Source organism: Anarhichas minor, unplaced genomic scaffold (assembly GCF_050575085.1).
Source record: "Anarhichas minor isolate MPS153535 unplaced genomic scaffold, ASM5057508v1 ptg000073l, whole genome shotgun sequence".
Lineage (NCBI taxonomy): Eukaryota > Metazoa > Chordata > Actinopteri > Perciformes > Anarhichadidae > Anarhichas > Anarhichas minor.
In genome coordinates, this window is record NW_027466519.1 from 10,489,452 (window position 1) to 10,505,440 (window position 15,989).

The window sequence follows — 15,989 nt, forward strand, 5'->3', positions numbered from 1 at the left end:
AATCAGGGTCCCAGAGTCTGGAGGAAGAGAGGAGAGACACACAATCCACGTTGCTTGAGGTCCAGTGTAAAGTTTCCACAGTCAGTGATGGTTTGGGGTGCCATGTCATCTGTTGGTGTTGGTCCACTGTGTTTTCTGAGGTCCAAGGTCAACGCAGCCGTATCTGGAACAAAGTCCCAGAAAGCTGCAGGTCTGCTGAGACCCTCAGCTCCTTTAAATCAAGATTGAAGACTTTTCTGTTGATTGAACCAGATTCAAGGATATTAATCAATTTCCTGCATTTCTGCATTTTACTACTGTATTTTATTTCTTACACTGCTTTTTAGTGTTTTAATGACTGTTTTTATTGTTTCAATGAATGTTCTTAATTGTTTTTAAATCTCCTTTTCTTTTGCCTTATGTTTTGATGCTTTTAATGGTTTTATGTGAAGCACTTTGAATTACCATGTTGTTGAAATGTGCTATACAAATAAACTTGCCTTGTCTTGCCTTATGGAGAGAGAAGTGAAAAAACTTACAGCACCTTGTATTCCCAGGCAGTCTCCCATCCAAGTACTAACCAGGCCCGACTCTGCTTACCTTCCGTGATCGGACGAGATTGGACGCGATCAGAGAGGTGTGGCCCGTAAGGAAGTTTGTCTCCAACACATAGTCCTTTAAAAGCTGTCAAAAATTGCAGTCTTTTACAGTACATTTAGGACACGTTTATGTTTCAAAGGGACCCCGATTTTAAAAAATGAAGCAGTCCTTTCAATGGTCAAGAGAGTAGGGTGAATGGTGAATTAAACTTTACTTTTCTTCACAGAGAACTCTGACCTGTTGGGTGGAACCGGCTTGAAAAGACTCAAATACGAACAGTAGGTCAATTGCAAAATGTTAACGAACCTAAACCAGTTCATTAACATTCCAAAAATAAGAAAATATTGATATTCTATTGATTGATTCTTTTTTCCCTGTTTACCATTACCCACCTCTTTGTATGCATCTCTTCTTCAATCTTGCCTTTTTCTCACATATTTCTCAAGTGAAAAAGCAGCAGTGTCCTCTGCCTTATGGAGAGAGAAGTGAAAAAACTTACAGCACCTGGTATTCCCAGGCGGTCTCCCAGCCAAGTACTAACCAGGGACGACTGCTTAGCTTCCGAGATCGGACGAGATCGGGCGCTATCACAGAGAAATGGCTGTGTGACGACCCCCCCTCCCATCCACTAGGGGTCTGTGTCCTGTTTGCTGCCTCCTCTGTCTTTCAGGATGTTGATCGGCAGCTAACGAGCCCCACCTGAGCCTACTTGAAATGGCCAGCTATAAAGATGCACCACCTGAACATGACGAGGTGCCTCGCCTCCTCTCGGCAGCTGCTTCAGTTGATTAATTCTTTGTTTGTTTGTTTTAGTTTAGTTTGGTTATTTGTTAGTTAAATAAATGTCTATTTATTACTTTTATCACTCGTCTTGTCTCCCTTATGTTGCAGCCTTTGAGCCAGGTCGTAACATATGGGGGCTCGTCCTAACTTAATTGATCAGATAATATATTTAAATTTGTATGGTGAAGTTGGTTATGCTGTTTGCAATTGACTTGATGTGCAGAGACTGTTTCGGGATCAGTAGTAGCCTACTAGCCAGGTGCACCTCGTTTGGTGATGAGAGGTTCAGTCTGGTAGTTTGGGAGACATGGACGAGTGTGGTGAGTAGGCCGTTTTTTTTGGTTATTGTGAGCAGCCTTAGTGATTAGTCTTCCTGAGGAGTGTGTTCTGTGTCACTGATCACGTGTTATGCTGGAGATTTTTGTAGAACAGTTTGGGTGGTCTTGTATACACGGTGAGTAAATTGCTGTTGTTCTATCCCTGTTAAGTTGAAGAGCGGATTCCCTTTGGAGTTCGTTGGGGGGGGTTTGATAGTGTGGTGATGAAAGTGGTTAGAGCAGTTGTCTCGGGGGCACGTCCGAGGCTGCAGGTGGGCGACCAGTTCCTGGTTGCGTTACCGGGCCTGCGGGTTTTAGTGCGTAAGTACCCACCACAAGTAGCACCTGAAGACTAGGGGGAGCTTACTTAGTTCTGGTTAGGCAGTCAGAGGGACGGAGCTGCAGTGATGTTAGCTGTGTATGGGCTGCTCTTACTGTTAGTGTGTTAGTTCAATTCTGTATGGATCAGTTTGGGTTTTGTGTTCAGGCAGTCAAAGTTTGTTTCCTCTGTTCTGGTTTGTTGAGAAATTTTTTGGAGTAATTGGAGAGCTGTTGGGTTTCAGGTTTGAATTGGATTCTGTTCTTAGGCTTGGAATGTTTGCTGGTTCTGCCTTTACTGAGGGAAACAAATTTCTGGTGTTTCCTGATAACTGCTTGTTTTGTATTCCGGTTTTTGTGATGATGGTCATGTTCTTGAGGTTTCTGGGTAATACTGGACTTCGTTATGAGAGCATTGCACAGCCTGTTGGGTGTCGGGGTATTGGACCCAGTCACCTTGCAGATGTGTAACCCGAAGACTGCTGCTGCAGTATGAATGGTTCATAGAGTAAGCAAGTCAGTAGATAAAGGAGGGATGTGGTGAACTGCTCGTTCGTTGTGTGGTGACAGGCAAGTTGTTACCTTGGCCTGTTCCCTTTCGTAGTTGGGTTGCCTCTTTGCGTTGTGCGTCTGTGGACGATTTGGTTGGCTAGTGAGCCTTTTTCAGAGGAACTTTTTTTATGGTAATTTGTATGGTCTTCGGTTCTGTGCTTTTTGGTGTTCGGGAATTATGAAAATTCCAGTCCTTCGTGTTCACCACTTGTTGCCCTCCTACGAAAACTTGTTTCTCAATCATGTGCTGTACCATATCACTGTAATCTCTCTGGCCTTCCTTTCTTCTCCGCTCTCACACTCGATGCTTCTCCACATGTTGGAGTTGCTGGGTTGCAGAGTGGAGATTAATTGGTGAGCTGGGGGATGCACTCACAACCGGTTGTATGAAATCTGTAATATTGAAATCTGTATGTAGTTTTTCGGTATTCCTGGTGGGAACACCGATTTTATGGAGGGGGGTGTGACGACCCCTCCCATCCACTAGGTGTCCTGTTCGCTGCCTACTCTGTCTTTCAGGATGTTGATCGGCAGCTAACGAGCCCCACCTGAGCCTGCTGGAAATGGCCAGCTATAAAGATGCACCACCTGAACATGGCGAGGTGCCTCACCTCCTCTCCACTCCTCTCGGCAGCTGCGTCATTTGATTAATTTATTTGTTTTAGTTTGGTTATTTGTTCGTTAAATAATTGTCTATTTATTACTTTTATCACACGTCTTGTCTCCCTTATGTTGCAGCCTTTGAGCCAGGTTGTAACAGCTGTAAGCAAGTTTGTCTCCAACACATAGTCCTTTAAAAGCTGTCAAAAATTGCAGTCTTTTTTAGTACATTTAGGACATGTTTAAGAAATCTCTTTATGTTCAAAGGGACCCTGATTTAAAAAATGAAGCAGTCCTTTCAATGGTCAAGAGAGTAGGGTGAATGGTAAATTAAACTTTACTTTTCTTCACAGAGAACTCTGACCTGTTGGGTAGAACCGGCTTGAAAATACTCAAATACGAACAATAGTAGGTCAATTGCAAAATGTTAACGAACCTAAACCAGTTCATTAACATTCCAAAAATAATAAAATATTGATATTCTATTGATTGATTCTCTTTTCCCTTTTTACCGTTACCCACCTCTTTGTATGCATCTCTTCAATTTTGCCTTTTTCTCACATATTTCTCAAGTGAAAAAGCAGCAGTGTCCTCTGCCTGATAGAGAGAAGTGAAAAAACTTACAGCACCTGGTGTTCCCAGGGGGTCTCCCATCCAAGTACTAACAAGGCCCGACTGCTTAGCTTCCGAGATCGGACCCAATTTTATTTTATTTTTTAATCTTTTTTTATTATCAAAAATAACATTTAATCACACAACAAACCATTCTTTCCATATATACAAATATGTACATTCCGATCATGATATTTATCATGAAGACAACAAAAAAAACATCTGTTGATGGGGAAAAAAAAAGGAAAGTACGGACTAAAAACTATAAACACAGAAAAGAAAGAAAATAAGAGAAGAACCAAAGATTCCTTCTCTGTTAAAATAAAACTCTCTCAAAAAACAAAAACTAAACAAGAACCCAGCAAACTAGACCAAAAACAAACAAACGCACAAGAAAAAACAACTCAAGCCAAAAACAAGAGAATCATCAGTTACTTTACATAGTGTATTGTTTGGGGTGAAAAGCCCGAGGAAGGAATCCTTTTTATATTCATACAACAGCCTGAAGTGTGTTTTGACGCAGCTTCTAAAGACTGCTTTCAGGTCCATGTCCTGCTCAAAAAGAGTACTGTTTCTCCTAAGTAGGATCACGTGCCTAGCGAATGCTAGTAACGAGTTCATCGCACAACAATTTCTGGCCATTTCCAGCAGGCTCAGGTGGGGCTCGTTAGCTGCCGATCAACATCCTGAAAGACAGAGTAGGCAGCGAACAGGAGACAAACCCCTAGTGGATGGGAGGGGTCGTCACACCCCCTCCATAAAATCGGTGTTCCCACCAGGAATACTGAAAAACTACATACAGATTTCATACAACCGGTTGTGAGTGCATCCCCCCCCAAATCAAGATTTGCCAATATGGTGTGTATTTGTTTGTTTGGGAACAGCATTTTCCATACCTGCTCGGATGCCGTTTTGTTTTTTCGTATAAGGATATCAAGGGTTTTTGTTTTTACTTGTGATGACTATTTTGTCCTCAAAGCACAGAAGAAAACCTACCCCATCGCCCTGCATCGTGCTGTTTTCCTTCATTACAGACAATCACTCTTGATTTATACAATCAATTTTCCCACCTATTTCTTTTAATTGTTTATTTCTAATCACTAGTTTTGCTTTGTTTAGACCCTCTATAGTTTAGCCGTGTCAAATTTCCCATCCTTATTACAAATTTTCCCTATTGAAGTTAAACCCCCTTCATTCAGTTTTCCACACACCAGGGGATGACCTTTCGAGGTGAAGAAAGATGTTGAAAGAAAAGGTAATCTCATCACATGCTCTTTATTTTTACAGTCAGGTCTGAGGTAGGGCAGAATCTTGTCCCATGCCTCCAGCACTTCCCTGTAGAACCCTGTCAGTCCCTCCCAGACATTTCTGGGAGAGAAAGCGCACAGATTGTACAAGCCTCTCTCCATATTCTGCCAGGAGGCCCGTCAGGTAATCCTTCCAGGGCAGCTGCCTCGTCAAATCCAAGTATTTCCCTATCAATTTAATCCTTAGTGTGTCCCTTTTTGCACTAACATCAATCAGAGCTAATCCCCCCTCCCTTTTATTTGCTATTAATGTCTTGCGAGCAATCGAATTTCCCTTTCCCCTCAACAGAAAAGAGGAGATTGCGCTGTTTACCGAATTTAGAGCCCATTCTGGCCACTCGCAGGACCCCAAAATGTGATTAATTTTGGACATTAGGGCATTTGTTACTATTACCTTTCCTTTCAGGTTAAGACCCCTGGCGCACCATAGATTTAAAGTTCTTTGTATTTTTCCCAGGACTTCTTTCCATGTTTTGCCATTTGATTTTTTTTCCTCCATTCCAATGTGTATATACCCAGGATTGTCCTGTCCTCTTTTACATTATTGAAACCCCAGGAGTCACTGGGTGCATTACTTATTTTGAAGCTCATTATTTCTGATTTGTTCTTGTTTACTTTTGCTCCTGAAGCTCTCTCATACCTTTTTATACATTCAAGTGCTTTTCCCAGGCTTTCTGTTGTCTTGACACATATATTTATATCATCTGCGTATTGTACTATTTTTATTTCCTTTTTATACCCTCGATAGTTTTATCCTCTAGTATTAAGCATGCCAAAGGCTCCGCTACTTGGCTGTACAAGAGTGCCGACAACGGGCAGCCCTGTCTCACTGATCTATTTATTTGGATGCTCTCCGTCAACAACCCGTTGCACTTTATTTTACTTCTTGCGCCTTGGTAAACCAATTTTACCCATTTCCTATAATTTTCCCCAAATCCAAAACGTTTTAAAACCTCCCACAAAAAATTATGATCGACCCTGTCAAATGCTTTTTCTAGATCAACACCCAGCAGAATTCCCCCTTCACTGTTCATAGTCCCCACAGTATCCCTTATGGTATGTATTGTGTCAGCTATGTCCCTTCCCGGTATGCTATACGTTTACGTTTGTCCAATTATTTTGCCTATGAACTCTTTTAATCTATTTGCAAGTATTTTAGTAAATGTTTTATAATCCGTATTCAGTAAACTGATCGGTCTGTAGTTGTTTAAATGTGTTTTGCTTCCTTTATTTTTATAAATTATTGTCACTAAACCATCCGCGAAGGAGTCCAGAGCTTTATGCTCCTTATCCATGCTCTCAAAAAGTTTAGCTAAGATCGGAATTAAGTGCTTTTTAAATGCTGAGTAGAATTCTACTGGGAGGCCATCCGCCCCTGGGCTTTTATTTTTATTTAGTCCATCCATTGCAGTTTCAATTTCTTCCACCGAGATGGGCAAAGCGCATCATTTTGCTTAATTTTCATTTATTTTAGTTTTTATACTATTCAATCCTTTATTTTTGTCATTAAGATTTCCCTCCCTTGAAAAAAGTTTTTGGTAAGTTTTATTTCCCTCATCACTCCTTCTGGTGTGTCCACAATTTCTCCATTCTGATTTTAAATTTCTTCAATGCATGTTCTTTTTTGATTAATTTTTTGTAGTCTGAGAAAATAATTTGTTTTGCCCAACTCCTTATACTGGCTGCTCTGCACTTTCTTTTTTCAATTTCTTTTATTTTTTCTTCATACATTTTTAATTTTTCACTATTGTGATTTGGGTCTTCTTCACAAATGAGAGCCTCCTTTTGTAAAAGTTCATTTATTTCTCTTTTTTTCCCAGTTTTTTTTTTTTTTTTTTTGCTGTACTTAAAACACAATTTTTTTTAATTCTTTTTTTCCCCATCTTCCCAATATTCACTTACATCGTCTACAAAATTCAGGTCTGTTTCCATATTTTTTAGCACTTTCTCTATTTTTCCCTTTAGAGTAGTGTCATCTAAGATGCTAGTGTTCAGGCACCACACACCTCCTTTTTTATAATTTGAGTCCCCCACCCACAGCTGCATGTATGCGTGATCGCTCCAGGGGTTAAAAACATATTTAAATTCCATGATGAGTTTTAATACACTCGACGCTACTAAGCAGAGGTCAATTCTTGACTGTTTCAAGATTCCTTTAACTGTCTGCCTTCTTGAAAACAAAGTTTTCCCCTTATTGAAGATATTAGAAATATCAATCAAGTTATTTTTTGTGATAACACTTTTTAAAGCTCGTCTGCTTGCATCATTTTTAAACTTGTTATTTTTCGAGACATCTTTCTCTAAGGCAAGATTGAAGTCGCCCACGAGGATGGTGTTTTCATTGCACCATCCATGCGTGGTCCCTGGTCCCTCTGATCTTGAATCCATCGAGGAGCCTCTCCTTCCCTCTTGGATGGCTCATTGACATTTCATATTTATTCTCTCCAATGACCCGGCACGCCAACAGCCCTCCGCACAGCTCCTGCACACATTTCATCAGCTCCATGGCTCCAATATTGTCCTCTCCTTCTATCTCCACACTCAGTCACAGTCAAGCTCTGGTTTATTTTTCTTTCTTCATCGACCCTCACCCTCTTGTCCATTTCTTTTAGACTTGCCATCATCATTCTCTCTTCATCTCCCGTCATCTTGGTATCTCCGTTCCATGTCAGTTCATTTTGTTGGTCCGTCATGTTTGAAGGAAAGAAAAGCGCCGCTTCCTCCAAAACCGGGGATAGGTTAAAAAAAACGGGGAACAAACACAAAGATTACCCCCAAACAGTATAATACTGCTGGGGGTACTAAAAAACTCCTTCCCAAACCAAAAAAAAACACTCAGGCCATCGAAAAATAACAAAAGCAGAGGAGAAAAAAGAGAGCTTCCACAAGGAGCCGTGTGCCAAACAAATCACTGTCTTCTGTCACTTCCTGCTTTCGCAAGGGGCGTGTCTTCAGAGAGGTATGGCCGTAAGCAAATTTGTCTCCAACACAGTCCTTTAAAACCTACAACAGTAGGTCAATTGCAAAAAGTTAACGAACCTAAACCAGTTCATTGATTAACATTCCAAAAATTTGAAAATATTGATATTATATTGATTGATTCTCTTTTCCCTTTTTACCGTTACCCACATCTTTGTATGCATCTCTTCTTCAATCGTGCCTTTTTCTCATATTTCTCAAGTGAAAAAGCAGCAGTGTCCTCTGCCTTTTGGAGAGAGAAGTGAAAAAACTTACAGCACCTGGTATTCCCAGGCGGTCTCCCATCCAAGTACTAACCAGGCCTGACTCTGCTTAGCTTACGAGATCGGGCGTGTTTTTTTTTTTTTTAATCTTCTATTATCAAAAATACAGAATTCAATTTTCACATTTCAGACACACAATTTTCCAGAAAATAATTATTTACAACACAAAACAAAGGTAACCCCAAAACAAACTTAAATTATTTTTACACTTATTTACCCAAACCGAAGTTTACCGAAGTATAAGACAAAAGAGCCCTAATAATAATAAAGCAATATATAAAGACTGCAAATTTAGCACCAAACATACATATTTAAATAAAGACAACCAAAAACATCACACAAAACATGAATCACAGCAAAAGAACCCAAACCCAGCTACACTAAACCCTCAAAAATTAAACACTAGCCCACCTAGTGGGCCTACATATTTACACAATTTTGTTTTTTTTAATGAATAAATCCTCAAAACACGGTTCTTGAAGAGCTCTTTTACATTTACCGCCTTTTCCTCAAATAAGGTGTAATTTCTCTTTAGGACTAGGGCTGCAACTAACGATTATTTTAATAATAATAATCGATTAATCTGGCGATTATTTTTTCGATGAATCGGATAAAAAAAATCAAAAGAATTAATTTCCAACCCTTTATTCAAAAACAGAACTGACAGTGCAAAAAATCTTCAGAAAGTGCACAAACAGGTTGCTCCTTGAACATCCCTGAGCTGTTAAAATAATAATTAAAAAATATATATAAAAATGGACTAACACAAAAAACATATGCATGTATGCTTTACATGCCAAATATATAGGCTTTTTTTAAATAAACTGCACAAAAAGATGTATATTTTTGTTTAAAGGGACCTGAGCTGTCAGAACAATAAATAATTTATAAAAAATAAAGAAAAATACAAATCAGAAAACTTAACAGGATTTGTTTGAACGTCAGGACTTGTTCTCTACACTACACTCACAGACGCACAAACTCTCACACTCAGACACACACACTCACTCTCTCTCACTCCCTTTGTTCAGACACTTTGCAATGCAAAAATGTGAGCATGTCCACATGCTCCTGGCTCAGGCTCGCTCTTTTCTTGGAGGCTATGTTTCCTGCTGCAGAAAACAGCCGCTCAGATGGTGTTGAGGTGGGATACATAGGTAGGACTTGGCTAGCCTGGCCAACATGGGATATCTGTCATTGTTAGCCTTCCACCACAGTAATGGGTTTTCTTCCTTGGCAAGGCTCTTTTCTCTAAAGTATGTAAGGACTTCGTTCCTCACTTGGGTGTGGACATCCTCAGCTTCGCCTGCTCTATCCTCTTCTTCACCATCAGAACCAAGGAGTGAGTCAAGTAGAGTGGCTAGAGGTGTTGATTCAGTAGCTGTAGTATCGGTGGAGGTAACACTGCAACTGCCATGCTGCCGCACATCCATCTTCCTTCTCTCTTCAAGTGCCATTGTTTGCACTTTAGTTTGAACATGTAGGACTTCATCAGGTAAAAGAAACTTCAGTTTCCTAAACCTTGGGTCAAGGACCATCGCAAGAATCACTGTGTTCGGTGCTCTATCTGAGAAAGCAGTCTCCCTTTTCCATCTCTCCTGCAACTGCTGCACAGCAGTGAGTTGGAAAGCCCGCAGTGGGGCTGACTCGTAGGCAGCACTCTGGGTGGACTTCAACAGCCCCTTCACAAGTGGAGGTATTGCAGATATTGTTGCATATTTCTGTCCACTCATGAACACAGTGACGCATTCAAAAGGCTTGAGGACTGTTGAAAGCTCTTCCAGCAGGCTCCACTGGTCTGGTTTCAGATTGTTGAAGAAAATCATCATATAACTTAGGATTGAACTGAACACATTTGGATTCACAAGAAAACAGTTTATATAACTTATGTGGAACACATTCTGGTTCATAAAAACATTCTTAGGAAGTAATTAGGGCGCGCGAGACAAATTGTAATAAATCTCTCCAATTCGTACCAAAACATTTCCCGTACATGAATCGTGTGTTCTGCCAAAAGGTTATCTTGACCCAAACGAGGACATGAGAGCATGACATAATGAAGAGACCAGATGTGCTTTGTTTTTGGTTCAACGGACTGGTTTGATTGGTGGAAAGTGACTGAAGGGGGGTGAATCTTGACTATAAAAGTGATCTGTGAAAAGTAATACATTGGATTTGTTTCGATTTGCTAAACTTGTTGAATGTTGGCATTGTGCATATTAAAACACTTCCCGCTGGTTGCAACTTCAGTTCGTCGTCTCTTCTCGTCATTTTGCCACAAGATCCAGGTACATTTTGCCTCTCTGTGTGACAGAGCTGTCGGACAGTGTTGCTGTTACAGGCCACCTTTGCTCAAGCAGTCGGCTTATCATATAGAATGTGCTATTCCACCTTGTGCTGTGCTCAGGTGTGGCCATTTGTTGTTGTTTCTCTCTGAGCTTACTGCTGGCTAGCTCGCTTTTCTTAAAATGTTCTACCAGACATCTTGCAGCCCCGACAGCTTTTTCAATGCTTGGATGCTTCAACGCAGCATTGATGACAAGTTGCAAAGTATGGCCAGTGCAACGGACAGAGGACCACCCATGCTTCTCCTCCAGGATATTTGCCGCAGCCACAATATTAGCACCATTGTCATGGACTATGGCAATGATTTTGCTAGGAGGAATTTCAAATCTGGCCACTACCTGCTCCAACCACTCTACAATGTTAGATGCCGACAAGACACACACACACACACACACTCAAGTTCACTTGACGCTTATTCATTAAATTATTACCATCATTGTAGTAAGTGCAAGTTAAGTTCATTCATACGCCACATTTAAACACAGTTTAAGATTACCAAGTGCTGTAAAACAACTTTAAAAATTAAATTAAAAAGTACAACACACACAAATATATTTGTCAACAATAGCCGATATGGGACAAAGCACAGAATATATATACATGACAACAGATTGAAAAATGAATGGGCCAAAAAAGGCGAGTGAATAAAAACGTGTCTTTAGTCTTGCAAACTATACCACCCCTGCTTTACTACTGTTATTAACGAGCTAACACTAACTTGTCAAGCTGGATAACGAGTAAACACCAGCACCAGAAGAGCTACTAGAGAGACGATACGTTCCTCACTTCAAAACGGAACAAAAGTAGGATTCTGTAGTGACTTACCCTGCTGTTGAACTCCCTTCCTCCTCATCAAGGACTCCAACATGTTTATGTTTTAGGTGCTGAATCATCACCGTGGTGCTCCCGTGCCATGCCATGTCGCTTTTGCATATCTTGCAATTAACAAACTTTTTGGATTTATTTAGTGTGAAATGCTCCCACACCTTGGATGACTTAGGTTGTACTGATTTCTCTGCCTCTGCCATGTGTTTCAGAACAACGTTACGGGTCTCTCCGATGGTCTTTCCTCTGCTCCGCGCTCAACTCAACTTTTTTTATTTTTATACTCAAACATCTCCGCGTCTTATTGAATGGCGTAATAGTCGCGCGACACAACGAATCGATAATGAAATTCGTTGCCAACTCTTTTAATAATCAAATTTATCGATTTTATCGATTCGTTGTTGCAGCCCTACTTAGGACTGCTGCATGCCTGGCGAAGGCGAGGAACCTGTTAGCCTGGGTTACTATCCCACCTTTACCCTGCCTAGGTAGGCCAAATAACCAAACCCAATCCCACTCATTCAGGTCATTGTCACCCACACAACAAAGTGTGCTCAACAAAGTGCGTACGTAATGTTTCAAGTTAGTTAAGGCATCGCAGTTGAGAATGAGGTGTTCAAAATCCTCATCCTCCAGACCACAGACAGCACAAGTCATTTTAAATTTCAGCTTGTGTATCTGATGCAGGACGATGCTGGAATAAAACCTCAGCTTGAAGTCTGTATTGAAAACTGCGTGAGGAATGAACGGGACCCCTAGATTGCCCCAGATGGATTTTATTTCGTTATTAGGGAATGTGGGTGCCCATCTTGGCTCTGCCGCAGGTCTCTTTATCAGTTTTTTAACCAGAATGTCGTATATTGTTTTTGTTTTTATTTGAGTAATTTGAGTCTCCTTCTCACCTTGGCACAGGAGGAAATTTACAGCATCGCCCTGCACCAGATCCCCCCCCCCCCAAGCCTAAGTGCTCGCCAGCTCTGGTCCATTCTAGTCACTAAACTTATCCCTAGCTCCTCTATCTGCTTCTCTTTAAAACGCCCTCCTCAACCCTATCAGTGTTTTCGTTTTGTCGAATAAAAACTCGCCTCTTCCCCGACAGACTCCCCCCAGCGTCGTCAGACCTGCCTCGCGGAGGGCCTTAGACACTAGGGGTCTGCCCTTGTGAGAGAAGAAAGGCGAGTTGAGGAAAGGTATTCGCATTACATGCTCTTTAAATTCAACGTCAGGTCTGAGGTGGGGTAGAAACTAGTCTCATGCCTCCAGCACCTCGCGATAGAACCCCGGCAAACCCCTGTAACATTTCTGGGAGAGAAGGCGTACAGATTGCAGCTGCTTCTCTCACCATACTCTGCCAGGAGACCTGCCAAGGTGTCTCTCCAAGGATGCTGCCTCTTCGGATCTAAGAAACAACCTATCAATTTAACCCTAAGTGCATCTCTTTTGGCACTTATGTCAATCAAATCTAAGCCCCCCCCCTCCCTTTTTTTTTAGCAATTAACGTCCTGCGAGCGATCATATTTCCCTTCCCCTTCCACAAAAATGAGGATATGATGCTATTCAGCGAATTTAGTGCCCAAACTGGCAGCTCACAGGACCCCAAAATGTGGTTAATTTTGGACAGAACTAAAGCATTAGATATGATTACCTTTCCTCTTATGTTAAGCCATGTTAAGGCTTGCCATAAATTACAAATGTTTTTTATTTTCTTTATTGCCTCCACCCAGTTTCTGTCCCTGGCTTTATCACTATCACACCCTACCCACACGCCCAATATTTTCCTCTCATCAGACACTACTTTAAAACCCCATTTGTTTATATCTACGCCTCTCTCCAAAAACACCATTAATTCAGATTTTACTACATTCACCTTGGCCCCAGATGCCCGTTCGTTTTTAAAAAGGACTATGGAGAACATTAAAAATTATGAACTCTTTTTAAAAAACAATATTAATATCGTCGGCGTATTGTATAATTTTTATTTCTTTGTTACCTACTGTTTTAATCCCTTCGATTTTGTCATCATATATCACACTAAGAGCCAGAGGCTCTGCCACCAAACTGTATAGCATTGCCGACAGAGGGCACCCTTGTCTAATCGATCTTCCCAAATCCACCCGTTCAGTTAAATACCCGTTTATTTTGATTTTACTTTTTGCATTCTTGTACAATAATTTAATCAATTCTTCCCCAAACCCATATTTAAACAAAACCTCCCACAAAAAATGATGCTCCACCCTGTCAAACGCCTTCTCCAAATCAATCCCTAGTAAAACCCCACCCTCTTTATTCATTTTATTTATCAAATCTTTGACAGCTAAGATATTATCATTGATGTCCCTTCCCGGGATACTATATGCTTGGGTTTCGGACACTATAGTTGTAATTACCACCTTCAACCTCCCAGCCAGGACCTTAGCCATGATTTTGTAGTCCATTGAGTAAGCTAATTGGCCTCTACTCTTCTATTTTGTCCCTGGTCCCTTTTTTCTTGAAGATCAAAGTGATCACCCCGTCAGAAAAATGATCGGAGACTGCATTCTTCTGGGTCATATCCTGAAACGCATGCGTCAGGATAGGAGAGAGCAGCTCAGGAAACCCACCATAAAAGAGCCCATCAGCGCCCGGACTTTTATTACTTTTGAAACTTTTTATTGCTGCATTTATTTCTTGATCAGTGATTTGAAATTCACAGAATTGTTTATCTGAACTACTTATTTGTTTTTTAATTTGACTGGTCATAAGCTCCAACTGTTTTTTATTAGGTTTTTGTCTTTTGTACAAATTACTATAATAATCTCTCACCGTCGCCAGTAATTCTTTGTTTCCACTCAAAAACTCCCCATTCACCTGTCAGTTTTTCGATGTGTTGGCTTTCCTGAGCTACTCTCTCCAGACCCAAGAATAATGCAGTACTCCTCTCACCTTCCGATAAATATTGGGCACGGCTTCTCACAGCCGCACCTTTGCACCGTTTAATTTCTAATGCGGCCAAGTTGCTCTTGTATATTTCTTAACTTTCACTACTATGTGTACTATTGTTTTCTATTTTTTCAATTTCTTTATTTAGAAGCTCATTTATAATATTTTCCTCCCTTTTTTCCACCCACTTTTTCTCTTTACTATACTTTATAGTCATTTTTTTAATTCTTGCTTTTACGTCCTCACAGTTCGTGGATGACAAAATGGATTACTGGATGTCGTGGACACACTGAGAAAGGATCTTGCTCATTTTGATTTTATATGTTTTATCACTTAAAAAGCTATTATTTAAGCACCATGTACGCCTACCCTTTCTACTCTCACCAGTACCCAGATTATATTCCACGCAGGCATGGTCACTCCAATTATTAAAGGTGTATTTTAAATTGGACGCCTCCCTAATCAGACCCGAGGCTACTAGCGCTAGGTCGATACGAGTTTGTTTAAGGAGACCCAGGACTACCTGTCTTCTGGAGTATGCCCTTACTCCAGAGTTAACAACGCGCCAGATGTCCACCAGATTTTTAACAGTCATTAAATCTTTCAGAGCCGTTCTACTAGTATCGCACTTTAGCTTGTCTCGGGAATTGTCACTACTACTCAGCGTGATGTTTAAAATCCCCTATTAATATCGTTCTGTTATTTACCCATTTGTTCAGACTTTTAAAAAACACCCTTCACTCCTCCTCAATGTTCGGAGCGTGAATATTAATAACTCATCAGTTCATTTTTGGACAGTATTTCAAATACCATACATTTACCATCTTCAGCACTGTAAATGCACTTGTTTCTACCACTCAGTTATTCATTTAAAAGCACAGCCACTCTACGTGCCCTCCCAGTTCCCACCTGGGAATAAACCTCACCCCTCCACAGTTTTTTAACTCGGTTCAGAGTTGATACATCCCAGCCTGTTTCTTGCAAGCAGAGTATATCACAATGTTTATACTTGTCCAGGACTGCTTGTATCTTAGCTGGATTTTTAAAACCATTTGTGTTAAATGACACAAGGGTGAGAGAGTCCAGAGCCATAGAAGTAGCTAGCAAAGTCATGAAAATAGCTGTAAGCATATTTATTCTAGAATCACTTTTTCAGCCCTCTCCTCTTTCCCCCCGTATCCTTTGCAGGACCACCGGGCCTTTTTCTCGGTTCCTGCTGTACCTGTAGCTCCATGTCGGAGTCTGAAGGTGGGTCCGGCAGCAACAGAGGCGAGCAACTCACCCCGCCACTGAAGGCATCGTTGACATCCATCGAGGACCCCTTCTCCACCAGACCCTCCGATCTCGCCTGCACATCAGCCGCCGGCTCTTTGGTACTCGAGGCTCGCCGTTGTACTGGTGCAGAACTCGTCTTCCGGATCTCATTTGGCTTTTCTTGAGTCCTCCCTCTCTGTCACGGTTTAGGCCGTGTGTGCGTGTGCGTGCGTCCCTTGATTGCACTCATCCTTCTCACCTGCCCATTCCACTCAGCTGCCTTCAATCTCCTCATCACCCCACACATATACAGGTGCTGGTCATATAATTAGAAT

General features: G+C 41.1%; 1 long non-coding RNA gene and 2 pseudogenes across 1 annotated transcript; 1 reads left to right on the forward strand and 2 right to left on the reverse strand.

Moving 5' to 3' along the window:
• Positions 1 to 403: 403 nt before the first annotated feature.
• LOC142935210 (uncharacterized) lies at positions 404 to 15,965 on the forward strand. Its single transcript, XR_012947799.1, has 3 exons — positions 404 to 616; positions 806 to 857; positions 15,589 to 15,965. It is a non-coding gene; the product is annotated as an uncharacterized LOC142935210 (long non-coding RNA).
• Positions 512 to 631, reverse strand: LOC142936583 (5S ribosomal RNA; annotated as a pseudogene).
• Positions 1,072 to 1,188, reverse strand: LOC142936581 (5S ribosomal RNA; annotated as a pseudogene).
• Positions 15,966 to 15,989: the final 24 nt, after the last annotated feature.